Genomic DNA, 12,896 nt, shown 5'->3' with positions numbered 1-12,896 from the left:
CTTATGTGAATACCTTTGAAAGAACTTTGAAAATGACCCAATTTTACTGTTAAGATGTTAATATTTTTTTTTCCTTTTTTCCGCCCAAATATTCCTGAGGTAACTATATGGGAGGAAGCTATCACCTTATCTTCATTCATGTCTTTGGCTAGCTGGCCCAATAATCTGCAGTTCTCTTTTCCATGCTGTATCACACTGCAGAATCAGTTTGCTCTCAGTTCTCCTTTGCTTTTTTGTGTTCCAAGCATTTCAGTTCTATATAGTTGGAAATTTCCCTCAAATTCCTTATGCAAATACAAAATTATCTACACAGTCAACTAAAAATGGTGGGGCTGATCTAATTGAAGCTGATATGAAAGAATGCTCCAAATCTTCTCATCCTGGAAATGATGAAGATAAATAATATTCTTACTGTACATCTATTTAATGTCGAATGATCAAGAAGGCTACCACACAAATATTTGAGTTTTTCTTTATTAGAAAGTATTTATTTCTGGAAATAATAGGGTGATCTGGTTTGGCTATTCTAAAATATATTTAGTATATAATTTTTTTTTTATTAATATACGTGAAGCTAACAATGGACTAACTGTGAAAATCTATTGAATTTTAAGTTTTCTATGAAATTTTCATTCTGAGAATGTTGGAGAATATTTGATGACTAGTACTAATTGTTCACTCATCCAGAAATGTAAGTAGACCTCTCTTCTCTTGCTCAACACTATCATCAATTAATTTTCCATCATTGCAAAACCAAATACAAAACTATGCTCTATCCTCTTGGCTTCATGAAATTATGAAAAGAAACGTAATGATACATTATTTCACTGCCCAAAAAGAACAGAAAACATCTCAAAACAAACATGGATGTTTACAGCTGAATGGTAGTTCTTACAAATTTAGCAAAATGGTAATGTTAATAATTCGGGCACCTTAGAAAAAAAAGTTCTCTAAAAATCCCAATCACATGAAAAGAGATAAATTTATAGGAATGAAAACCTATAATGATAATGTCAGGAAATACCAACCCTTAACAGAAAAACGTTTTAGTGGCAGGAGTGTACCAAATATTTAGCAGCAAACCATGGATCTGGTGAGAAGTATTTATTTGAACCCTCAGTTGGAAAATAAATCAGTAATGGTAACTAGAATATTATTCCAGAATATATATATATATCTTCTGCCAGTGTGTATATATTTATGTACATATATATATTTGTGGAGGATTAATAGAAAGATAATAGTGTGTGAATACTTAGAAGCAGCAAAGCTCTTAACAGGAGGTGAGGAGGTGTAAAAACATCTGACTGCGTGGAACAGCAAGAACTGTGGACAGAAATAATATCAGTATGACAATACAATGCACAAACTTACTAATTTATAGTTGTAATACTTCTATTTATGTTAGCATCCTTCTAAAAAGAAAACACCTTTATTTTATATTATAATTTTTATAAAAAACAGAGGGGAACCCCCCAGTTTAGAGATACTTTTAGGAGGAAGAAATGACTACATTTTAGAAAAGAATGGCAACTGTGGCTGTCAATACTTCCCATAGGGCAGGAAACCTCTGAGGCACAAATAAGACTTTTCAAGAAAAAGCAGGCAGATCTTATTTATAACCTACTGACTTATTTGTAACCTACTAAAAACACAGAAAAACAGCAGAAAACTGCTTGCTAGCAATAATTTAATTATCTAAATCAATGCACCCACATAACGTAAAACAGATGTTTCATTGTGACATATTAATATCAAATGCTGCAGGAAAACTTTACACTACAATCAATGAGTAAAAACCAGTAAGCTAGAATCCTTCTCACCAGAGTATATTCACATCTCAGATCTACTTTTATAAGGTAAACAAAAAAAAAAGGTCAATAAAAAAAAGTATAGAAGACTACTTTTGAAAGTATTTCAAATTTGTACTTGTTACATTTGTGTTTCTGATTCTCTGTTATAACTTTTGCAACTGATCAATTTCAAGTGAACTTGACAGAAATAGTATTTGAAAATTTATAAAATTTTATAAAAAATGATGAACAATTCTGCCATGAATTTAAATGTGGTACAACTTTTTACTTCAACTAGTGGAGCAATTAGGAACATCTGCAAAACCCCTGTATATTTAAAGACTCTCTGAGCCTGAGCCAAGTTCAACAGGCAGTCTATTTTCTGTTGGTTCAGGACATGTTCATTCCCCTTCTAGTCAAAACAAGCAGTAATAACTGGAATTAAAGATTGGTTGTGTCATGGACTGTGAGTGCTGATTGAAACTTTTTCCATGGTTTGTTCATAAATCCAGACCCTTGAGCTCAGACTGTGCAGCCTTTCCATCCATAGAACACTAACAGGGCTCACTTGCAGCCCTACCCAACAGTCTCAGGTGGTATTCTTTTGATTAAGTTTACTTGAAATTGATCAGTTGCAAAAGCTATAATAGGGAATCAGAAACACAAATGTAACAAGTACAAACCTAAACATAGAAGTGCAGGCCACAAGAACTCAGCAGGGATAAAAATCTCTCAATTGTGCTGTAGGAAGTGTTAGATTTTAATAAGCAAATCATAGAGAATGTGTTGGTCTTATCTGAGACTCTGAGTGAAGATACACTCAAGTTTATTCTTGAAAAGAGATAAATAGTTGTACCCTCCCCCTACCACCAAACCTCTTTTCCAAGATTCATATACTTCTTGGGAAAGCAGATCTCCTCCCCTGGTGTAAATAATCATGGAATCACAGAATCACCAAGGCTGGACCTTCAAGATCATCCAGTCTAACCATCAACCCAGCACCACCATAATCATCCTTAAATCATTCTCCAAGTGTCACATCCAGACACCTCTTGAACACTTCCAGAGACAGTGACTCCAGCACCTCCCCGAAGAACTTACTCAAATGAGATGATGATTCAATAAGATGATGCCTACCACAGCTGTTGATGAGAAAAACAAAACTTCATTTGAAAATGACGCTTTTAAAGTTCATAATAAAACCAGGATAATTATGAAGTCACATCTGTAAATATTGTTTTTTAATATATGCACAGAATCAGAATACAAAAGCAGTTTATTTAAAAAAACAAACAAGATCTCACCAAACCAAGGTGTTTTTGTGCTATCAGGTCTCAGGCTACAAATGAGACTGCAGGTGCAGTTATGAACTTCTCCATTTCCAGACTAGGCCATAGCTCACCTCACCTATCCCCAGCAGTTACTGAATTAAGGTGTCTTTGGCTTAGAATTTTCAGAAGACCGTTTTCCCTGTGAACCATGATCAACCGTATCTTGTGACATGAAGACCCCTTAAGTTACTCCATTACTGGGAACCAAAATCATAAGAAAATGAGGAGCAATAACTACCTGGGACACATAGTTTCATGGAACTTTTGGAAAATGCATCATTATTTCAGATATTTTCAGTGGCCAGTTTATCTTCTGGGGTTAATTTAGTTGCTACTGCCTTTCTTTTCCTGGCTGGCTGCTCCTGAAGTAATTTTGCACTTGCATAGTCCCAATCACCTGTTGCATTAGCAGTTGACTGTGTCAAATTAGATTGGGAATTCAAATCTGGGTGGCTCACAACACGGCCATAGAAACAAATGTGCTGGCACAGAGCATTATGAGTTATTAGCCATAAGAATGCTGCTTTTTGGTCTATATTTCTTGCTAAAATCTCTGTCATTGTCTTATAATGAAACTATCAGTGTTGCTGGGCTTTATCATATATTTAGGTTTACTGTTATATTTTTTTGCTTTTTCCATTATTCATACATTAATTTATATTAATTAATTCATAGGGAAAAAGTATGTTAGCCAAAGCAATCCCATCTTTCATGAGATTTATTGCCAATCAATATTGTTAGATTATTCCATTATATGTCACCAAACATTTGTAATTATTATTATCCTCCTGGGATGCTATAATTTCTCTAGGTCTTAAACAATGAAATTCATTCCTAAGGGAAATTTTCCACCACCTGAAAATTACCTACAACTGTGAAAGAATAAAAAGAAAAAAAGGCAGAAGACATTAATATCAAATACCATTAGATAAATATATTACTGGATTCAGGATTTGGGTTATGTAAATATTACTACAGTCCCAAAACAAAGTTCTCCTAAAAGATCAGACCACAATTACATTACCAGTGGCTTCAAGGGACAATAAACATCCCATAATGCACCTGCAACAAGTGTAAAATGTTTTAACAACCCCTGCATGAAAATTGTTCATAGAAATAACCACACACTTAAAGATATCTCAACAGGCAAGACTATAAAGACTGTGGTTTTGTTTTCCATTTATTCATAGAATCACAATGTATCAGGTGTTAAATTATGTGGTTAAGTAGAAATACCCATCTAACTTCTCAGGCGTTCAAAATGGCAGCTTAGAAGTTTAACTGGGATTTTAACATTTTATAAAAATCAAAACTAACAGGACAGTTCAAAGCTCAGCATTTAAGACTGTCTGAAAACTCTGGCAAAAGCTCTCCAGAAGTACATGCTCAACTCACATTTTCAGAGACAGAAAAAGAAAAGAAAATCTGCATTACAAAGCATGCAACTGAGATAAAAAAATGAACCTGAATAGTAAACTAGATAGCTATGAAATGATGGAGTAGAAGGGGTCTTAACTACCAGTAATTTTCCCTGAGCTCCCTTAAAACATTACATATGTGCTTGAACAGTGTGTCAGCTTTTAATATTGACTTCCTTTTTGTTGCTGTCACAGCTGGGCCTACACAAGAGGAAAGTCATCATCATTCACACAAGTTGCTCATAAAGATCATGCTCCAAGCCATAAGTAAAATTCACTTGCTGTTGCAGACAAAGTTAAAAACCCCATATATTCATTCCAGTGTTACTAATATTAATCTGGTTTATTTCCTTCCATTTAATTGAGAAAAGTCAGGACTTGGCACTGTCATAGCTATAGGTGGGTTCCTGACATAAAGAGTGATAAAACTGACAAATGAGAGTATTAGTGAGGTGAGTGTTGATAAACACATTCACATACATGTGTATATAAAAAAACATACTCCACAGATCTTTATTTTTTCTACTGGCATGCCAAAAAGAAAAATTAAAAGCAAGCCTTGAGTTAACTGTCAGTACTTCTGTATACTGACTGAAAAACATGGTTACTTTTACAAATCTTAGATCTGACAACAGTGGTTTACATCTCTCAACAGCAAATTTAACTTTAGATCTGTCTGGTGTTTCAGTGCTAAAATGAAGGTTTTAAAGTTGAGCATTAAGTATTTGCAACTCCCAAGGAGTTGCATTCAATTTAATCACTACTTTGCAAATTAAAGTTCAGATTCCAGATGATCGGCTAAGGCAAGCCTATACCAATCATTTCTGTATTTTTCAAGTTTTTCTTTTATCCTGTTGATACCTCATATATAGGAACAGTAAATAAGTTTGAATAAATGCTTAACATCTTTATCTGAATGTCAAATATAGCCAGGTAAGATCTATCATTTTGACGGTTATTGTGGCTATATCATTATATGGGGTAATCATAATGGCTAAATCATATACCTGATTGCCTACATATAAAATATGTATGCTTTGATTAACACTCAGAGATATCTGCAGTACTCTGTAAAATAATCTTATTGTGTGAATAAAAGGAAAAAGTCCTACTCAGTTACATAAGTTAATTTTATTTTACAATACACAATCTCTAGTCCTTTGCAGTGAAACAGGTGCATCTTTGAAGCCAAAAACAGCCCATATTCATCCAAACTGCATTCTAGAATTTAATACGTGAAAAAGAAATTATATCACTGAAACATTTGATACAGTGGAATTAACATTTCTGTGATGTACATGCACAATATAGACTACCCTGTTGTTAAAGTAACACCATTTCATACACGAGTGGTAATGAGGATTCAGTGCAAAAGGGATTATAAAGCCCTTATTCTGTTTCACAGATGATGTTACTACCTGGGAAGGCTTTAGAACTTGAATGTTTCCAGCCCAGCACAGGGATAATAGGACAGTGAATGCTGTACTATACTTCCTAAAGCTCTTTTTATCTCTAGCAGTGGAGGGAGAAGCAGCAGACAAGGCTACTTCCATTCTTATTTGTGGAAAACATGAGGTGAAAATAAGGTCAAAATAAAACTGATACAAAAGTAGAGAAAGAAAAGACTATCTAACATGTTCCTCAGCTTGCATAGCCTTCAATATGGTCCACAAGAATATGGTATATATGAGAAAAACCCCATTGTTAAAGGAGAAAAGACACATGGCTAATAGACTTTCTCCTGGCCTTTCCATGTTACTATTGGAAGTGACATTTCTTTAAAAACAAACAAACAAACAAACAAACAAACAAACAAACCCATTTCTCAGCATGCAAATGCCAAGTGTAACTGAAAAATAGCTACCTGGCCCCAAAAACACTTATCAAAAATGATTAATAGATGTTGCTTTTAAACTTTTTAACTTGCATACCTAACAATGTTCTACAGATTAAATCTATAAGTCTATACAGAAAATTAATTATACACAATTTTAGATTCTTAAAAAAACAGAGCTACATTGCACCACAGATTACAATGTGTTGGGATCTATTACTGCAGCTGGACATGAAATGAGTCACACAGGCACAGCTCGAGGTGTGGTGAAAGGAAGAGAAAAACTTTATCTCTTCCCTCACAATTTATAGGTTTCTGACCACGGCCAGGGATTGGATGGTCAGGATAACACATTTCCAACTGCACTGGCCGTGAGAGATGTCCATCAAAAGACTCGTATCAGAAAGAATGTATACATATCTACATTTACAGTTACTGTCCTGGGAAAGTCTTTAGAAACTATGTCAGCAAGCTCAGAAAGCTGAGTTTTCAGGGCGACAATCTATTATAAAATACATTAATCAATATTTTTCAGTCTGGGATATACAGTACAACAAAGCAAAGTATATACAGATAGCAGATGCTCAAAGTCTGCACTGCTGTAAGCAAGACAAACTTTTCATAGTATGTATTCTATATACTTTTTGTTTATTATCTTGTGTGTATGAGTGAATTTATCTATTATGTAATCTTAAATATACATGAGAGCCCAAGAACATATTTATTCCAAACACTAGAGTGGGCATATGTGTGTTTAGATTCTTGAAAAAGATTTTTATCTTTACAGAAGCTAACAAACTTTAAAATGGAATATAAGTCAATACTCTGCAAATTAAATACCCTTGTCCATTAGAGCAGATGATTTAATATGGGTATAAAAAATTATTTTCTTCCAGTATTGTCATACAATTCCAAATTATTGTTGTATAAATTCCAAGGCATTTTAATAGGAATTTCAAAAAAACTACTGAAATACATACTTCCATAACATTGCCTCCTCTTAATTGCTGTACCAGCAAGCACACTGCCACGGAACTCAGCCAAAATGGAAAGATCAAGCCAGCATGCAGAGGCAAAGGAAAAGTAAAATATCTAAGTAATTTTATTGAACACCACTGGGATTTTTCAAAACATTATTCTTTGTTTTACAGCAGAACAAATTGTCAATAGCACCACTCCATTAAAAAACTTCTTTATGTACAAATACCCAGGACAAATTGCAGTTACCTTGGTAATTTGTTAGCATGTGGTATTTCAAATAAAAATATTGCATAGATTTTATAATACTATACTATTTGCATAGATTAAAAGATGAAGAATGGAAAGTGTTATGAGTGCATCCTGGTTACCATGGACACATTCCATTCTCGATGTTATTTGGAGGTGCAAGTGGTAAAGGAATTCACTACCACCACACTGCTTATTCCATTGGCATTTTCTTCATTAAAAAAGAGAGAAAAGGAAAGGACAAGCAAACCCAAACCTAAACAGCAGCAACCAAACAAGGCTTCAGGTTAAAAGTCACTGCAATTTTTTTAACAAATAAAACAACTAAAATATTTAAGTGAAAATTTGGAAAAAATAAACTATTTAGGAAGTATCTATTGTCAAAATGCATCTGTAGATTACCAGAAGCATATAACTCTTTACATTGTATGAGAAAATGATATTTGAAATTTGTCATATGGTGAGCCAACTTTCAGGGCTGTGGGTCTCACTTTTCCTTTAATCTTACTCGGAAGCTATAGAAGTAAAGACAGGTCTCACGTCAGACTCATACTGCATAATAAGAAAAGTCTGGGTAAGCTGACACAGTGTGAACTGTGAAACCCTGTACAAAGGCAAATATGAGAAACTTTCTCCTTCCCCAGTAAACATTTTAGGATTTCAAACTTCTTCAGATTCAGCTTTTTGCATTGCTTAACTAACTCAAAATACAATTTATCAGATTACAGGCAATATTTCCCCTTAAATTATTCTCCTTTAATTCACTGGGGAAGGAAGGTGACTACAGAATTTAGAAAATAATGTTGAGATTCAGCAGATCTAGAGTCAAACATTTTCCTCTGTCCCAGGTGAATGGTCTAAATCCCCAGTCTTTGTTTTTAGCCTTGGATTTGTTACTACTGTCCAAGATCTCATTCCACTGTGCAGTGAAGGAGCCATTGTGTCTTCTGCATAGAAAATGTCACATTCTCAGTTAGTCGTAGAGACTTTATCTCTACTAAATCCCTTTTCCCAGACTATTTCATCCCATATTATATTACTTTGCCATCATATTTTTTATAAAAAACCTGTGCTTTTGGTTGGGTTTTGTAGATTGGAAAAGACCATAAAAACTTGATTTCAAAATAAGAGTATTCAAACACTTCGGTCACACATTTTATCTTATTCTCTCTTGCAAAGTGTTGTTGCATTTTTACTACAATTTCAGATGAATCTATTAGTTTTAAAACAATTTGCTTCCATGTATTTTGGTTAAGCAATTGCCCATTTCACCCTCACTTAAAAATGTTTTCAAAATAAAACTGGAATAAATATCAGCATTACTGAAATATCTTAAAAGAGATAACTATAAATTAGATATTTCTAAAATTTTTACTTATGAAAAGGCACCCTCTCATCATAGTTTTTTCTACTCTAAAATAGTAGCATCTGATTGAGAAGCTGATACTATAGTAGAGGTTTTTTTTACTTTATAGTGAAGTTTTTCACACAGTTGCATTTTCATCCATACTGCAGCTTTGACTGCATAAGAATTAAAGGAAAATTTGAGTTGGACAACAACAATCTTTAGGCTTTGACAAAGCTATGCTCATTCAGAAAGTGAATGAAGCTGAGGCTTCTAGGTCGCTTTAAAAAAATGCAAAACATGTACCTTAAAATTTTACTCAGTTTCCACCAAGAGGCAACCATGTCTTGTGTCTGAACTATGGAAGCAGTTAGCACTGACAATGGACAGGTATTTGCAAAAAAACCTAAAATAAAATGTTTCATAACTTTAGAAAGAGCTGGAGTGAGGCTATCCTTAGGCATGGACACTGACCCAGCTCAAGCCAATGCTATTTTGATCCCTGTGGGATAAGCTGCTGTGGAACGATAACACACACAGGCAATTGTTTCATGTGAGGCTACAATTGCATATTGTGGTTAACTTAAAAGCAAGAATGCAGATCTTGTGGAACTGAAGAATCTGTTAAGTCTCCTTTTTTCCTTCCTGCCTCCAAAACCAATTAGACTCTTGGTAATGGAAATATATGACTGGCCAAAGCAGATTAATTTGAGAGTTCTGATTTGGTTAATATGCAAGAATGTGAACACTAGCAAATGCAGCCTGGAAGAAGGGACTATACTGTACTGGTATGTAGCTCAAAATTATTGTCAGGGTTCGACCTTAAAAAGAAAGTAAAATGGACTATCAAGAGGTTGAAGTTAATGAAGTCCTAATTTATTTGGGGCTCTCAGAAGTCTTTGAATGACAACTTTTTAGGAGTAAACACACAAAACAAAACACAACACCTGGGTGCAATAGTGCAAGAATCCACCAAACTGAAATTAAACTAAAGCCATATACTGGTGCCATTCCACATTTCAGGGATGAACAATATGGAATCAAATAGGTATTAGTTGTTGCCTGCTATGTCTGTGAAATTGAATCCTTTTGTTCTTTTGGCAATTTATTGACTTTCTTCTCAAATTTAAGGTAGGGCTTACAAGGTCCGTCCTTCATTTCATAACTGATACAAAACCTCAACATCTGCATTTGCTATAGTATAGGAAATGATACAAATTACTATTTTGTCTACACTGATAGGATTACATCTCTACAAGATAATAGTTTCCTTCTGATGTGCACTCATGAGAAGCAGAAGTAGATTTATTTGGCATTTACTAGACATAGTCCATTTTTCAATATTTCTAAGAGATTTCCACATATGCCAAAGAGTCTAACGTGTAAAACCTAATACCCAGCTGTGCAAAAGTAACTGTTATACAAGAAAAACCCATACACATCATTGTGTTGAAATTCTGGACAACAGCGTCTACTTCAAAGTTTGTATACATTTTTCACAGGACCATATTAGTCATCATGGAAACCCACATACTTCCCTTCCCTATGTCTGCTTTGGTTTTGGAGAAAAAGAAGTTTTACTATTAATAGCAAGGAAAGCTAAAACAATTTAGTTATCAAACAAAAATATAACAATGACTTTAGCAGAGTTCAGAGGTAAGACTGACACACGGATAAAAGATAACTTCCTGGTGTCAAGGCAAACTGTTTTGTGTGATGCTTTTAACAAGTATTTCTAGTGCATCAAGAGAAATGTCTCAATTCCAAAATTTCACATGTAGCAACTATGAAGCTGATAATTTTTCCCTCACTTCACTTACACTTGGAAACATCAACCCACTTAAACCAAGGGATTAGCTTTGCGTGTGAGTGTGCATGACTACCAAAGGCTCCCACTTAGAGCATCTGAAAATCCTTTTAGTAAAATACAGGAGGATGAGACAATAAAAAGCTTGGAAATAATAATTGTCTTTTCCTTTGGGGAATGCAGTAGTTATGTTTGAGCATTATTTGGAATCTATTGTCTTGCCATGGTCTCTTCCCTTTCTCTCAGTTACATACCTGGTTTATTCCTATTTTAGTATTTTTCTTACTCAGATTTCCCAGAGCTTGTGGGTGGGAGAGAGAATAAATAAAAAGTGAAGAAACTGGAAAAAAAAAAAAAGTAGGTAAAGCTTTTATCACAGCTGCTTACAGCACAGGTGCTTTAGAAGCTAAGGTCTACCTTTGTACAGACTTGTGCACACAGATCAGAGAAACAATACAAGAGCGAGAGACAATGCAGAAGGGAGGGGATGTGCTGAAGGGAAAGCAAAACTATCAGAGGGAATAAAATATTACTCTAGAGGATCAGAGTCTTCAATTATGAGCATGATACTTGCCATTTATTAATGTGATTAAACAGGCAGACCTAGATCAGACTGCCACAAAGAGATTATTCCACTACTTAACAGAACAAAGCATGCATGCTACGTGCAAGCCATAACATTCCTTTCTAGATGGATAAGATACTGACAGGTTTAATTAAAAAACATTTCTTTTAGTTTTGTCCTCCTTAATTCAGTTTCAAGGTCTCCCTGTTTCAGTTTCAGGTCTAGTCAATACTTTGAATTTTTTTTTTATTTTTTTTTTTCATTTGCATTTGAGTTTGAGTTTGTTTCCTCTGTATTAGAGTAAAAAGCTCCAAACAACAGAATAGAGCAGTCAGACTTCTGCTATCTGTAAAAAACATCCTGAAGTACAGTAGTGCTACAGTGCAAAGTAATTTTTAGGGAATCTGCACCTCTTTTAGCAGGGTCTCTACATGTGACTGGCAATCTTGTTTATTACAGATGAAGTCTTAGTTAAATCATCCCACTGCTCCCTTCTTGGATATTTCTTATTTTCCTGATTTCCATATATCTGCCACCAGTTTAATCTAATATCTGCTGAAAACTGTTTCCTATCCTATACTCTTACGTGGGCAGCTCACTTTGAGCATTGACATCTCCTACTCTAAATTTTGAAGAACATCTATTGCACTGGCCCCTAAAATCTCATCACATTTTTTAAGAACAAACTAACACTATCAATGTGTTTTTCAAAGTTTCCTTGCTGTCTATTTACAGCTTTAATTCCACCTCAAATCAGAAGACAGGAACACTAAAGAATCTATCACATGGTGTAGGCATTCCGATACACTCCACTCCTACACACGTCTCCAGTTTTCAGCAAAAGCTGCGTTAATAAGTGTGCCCTTTCTCTCCATCAGTTATCAGCCCAGTACTACAGGTAGCATGTGCTACCTGTTGGTTGATTTTTTTCCTATTTCTTCAAACACTAGGATTTTTCAGTCCACTTTTAATTACTCATTTTACATGAAACTTAACATTTGTTACCTTTAGGTTTCAGTCTCATTGTAAACTGCACAGGAGGAAACAATTGTACAACTCAGCTGTAGCACCAACTTAGCAAAAGCTGAAATCTCTCATTATCGTTTGTCGTGATAGTTTGGTGTGTACGTGCATTAAAACATACATTGCATTTTCTGTCACAAGTATCTGCTTGCTTTTTTGACGCTTTCCAGCTACACAGCTTCTCTTGCCTGCAATCCCCATCTGTGGTCATTCCTTTCACTCTATTGTTCACTATCATCCTATTATGTTATTTAGAACTCTGGCATCAGACACTCTCCCAGCTTCTGCTTCTACAGTTTTATTTTAAGTTTTTCAACAACTGATAAAAATCATTTTACTATGCATTAAGTGTTCACTCTTCTACTTCCCACTCTTCTGCAGATAATTTGTGTAATTCAGGTTTCAGCCAACAAATTCAGCCACCGGTTGTACCCAGTGCACAATTTTAATCTAATTTCATCAAGTCCATCCAAAAGCTTCAGGCACTTTTACTTTGGTTTTATTTAGGCTTATTTCAGTTTAACACAAATTGATTTAGTTTATACCAAATCAA

This window comes from Poecile atricapillus, chromosome 8 (genome assembly GCF_030490865.1).
Source record: "Poecile atricapillus isolate bPoeAtr1 chromosome 8, bPoeAtr1.hap1, whole genome shotgun sequence".
In the NCBI taxonomy this organism is placed as follows: Eukaryota; Metazoa; Chordata; class Aves; order Passeriformes; family Paridae; genus Poecile; species Poecile atricapillus.
This window is presented reverse-complemented; position numbering follows the sequence as displayed.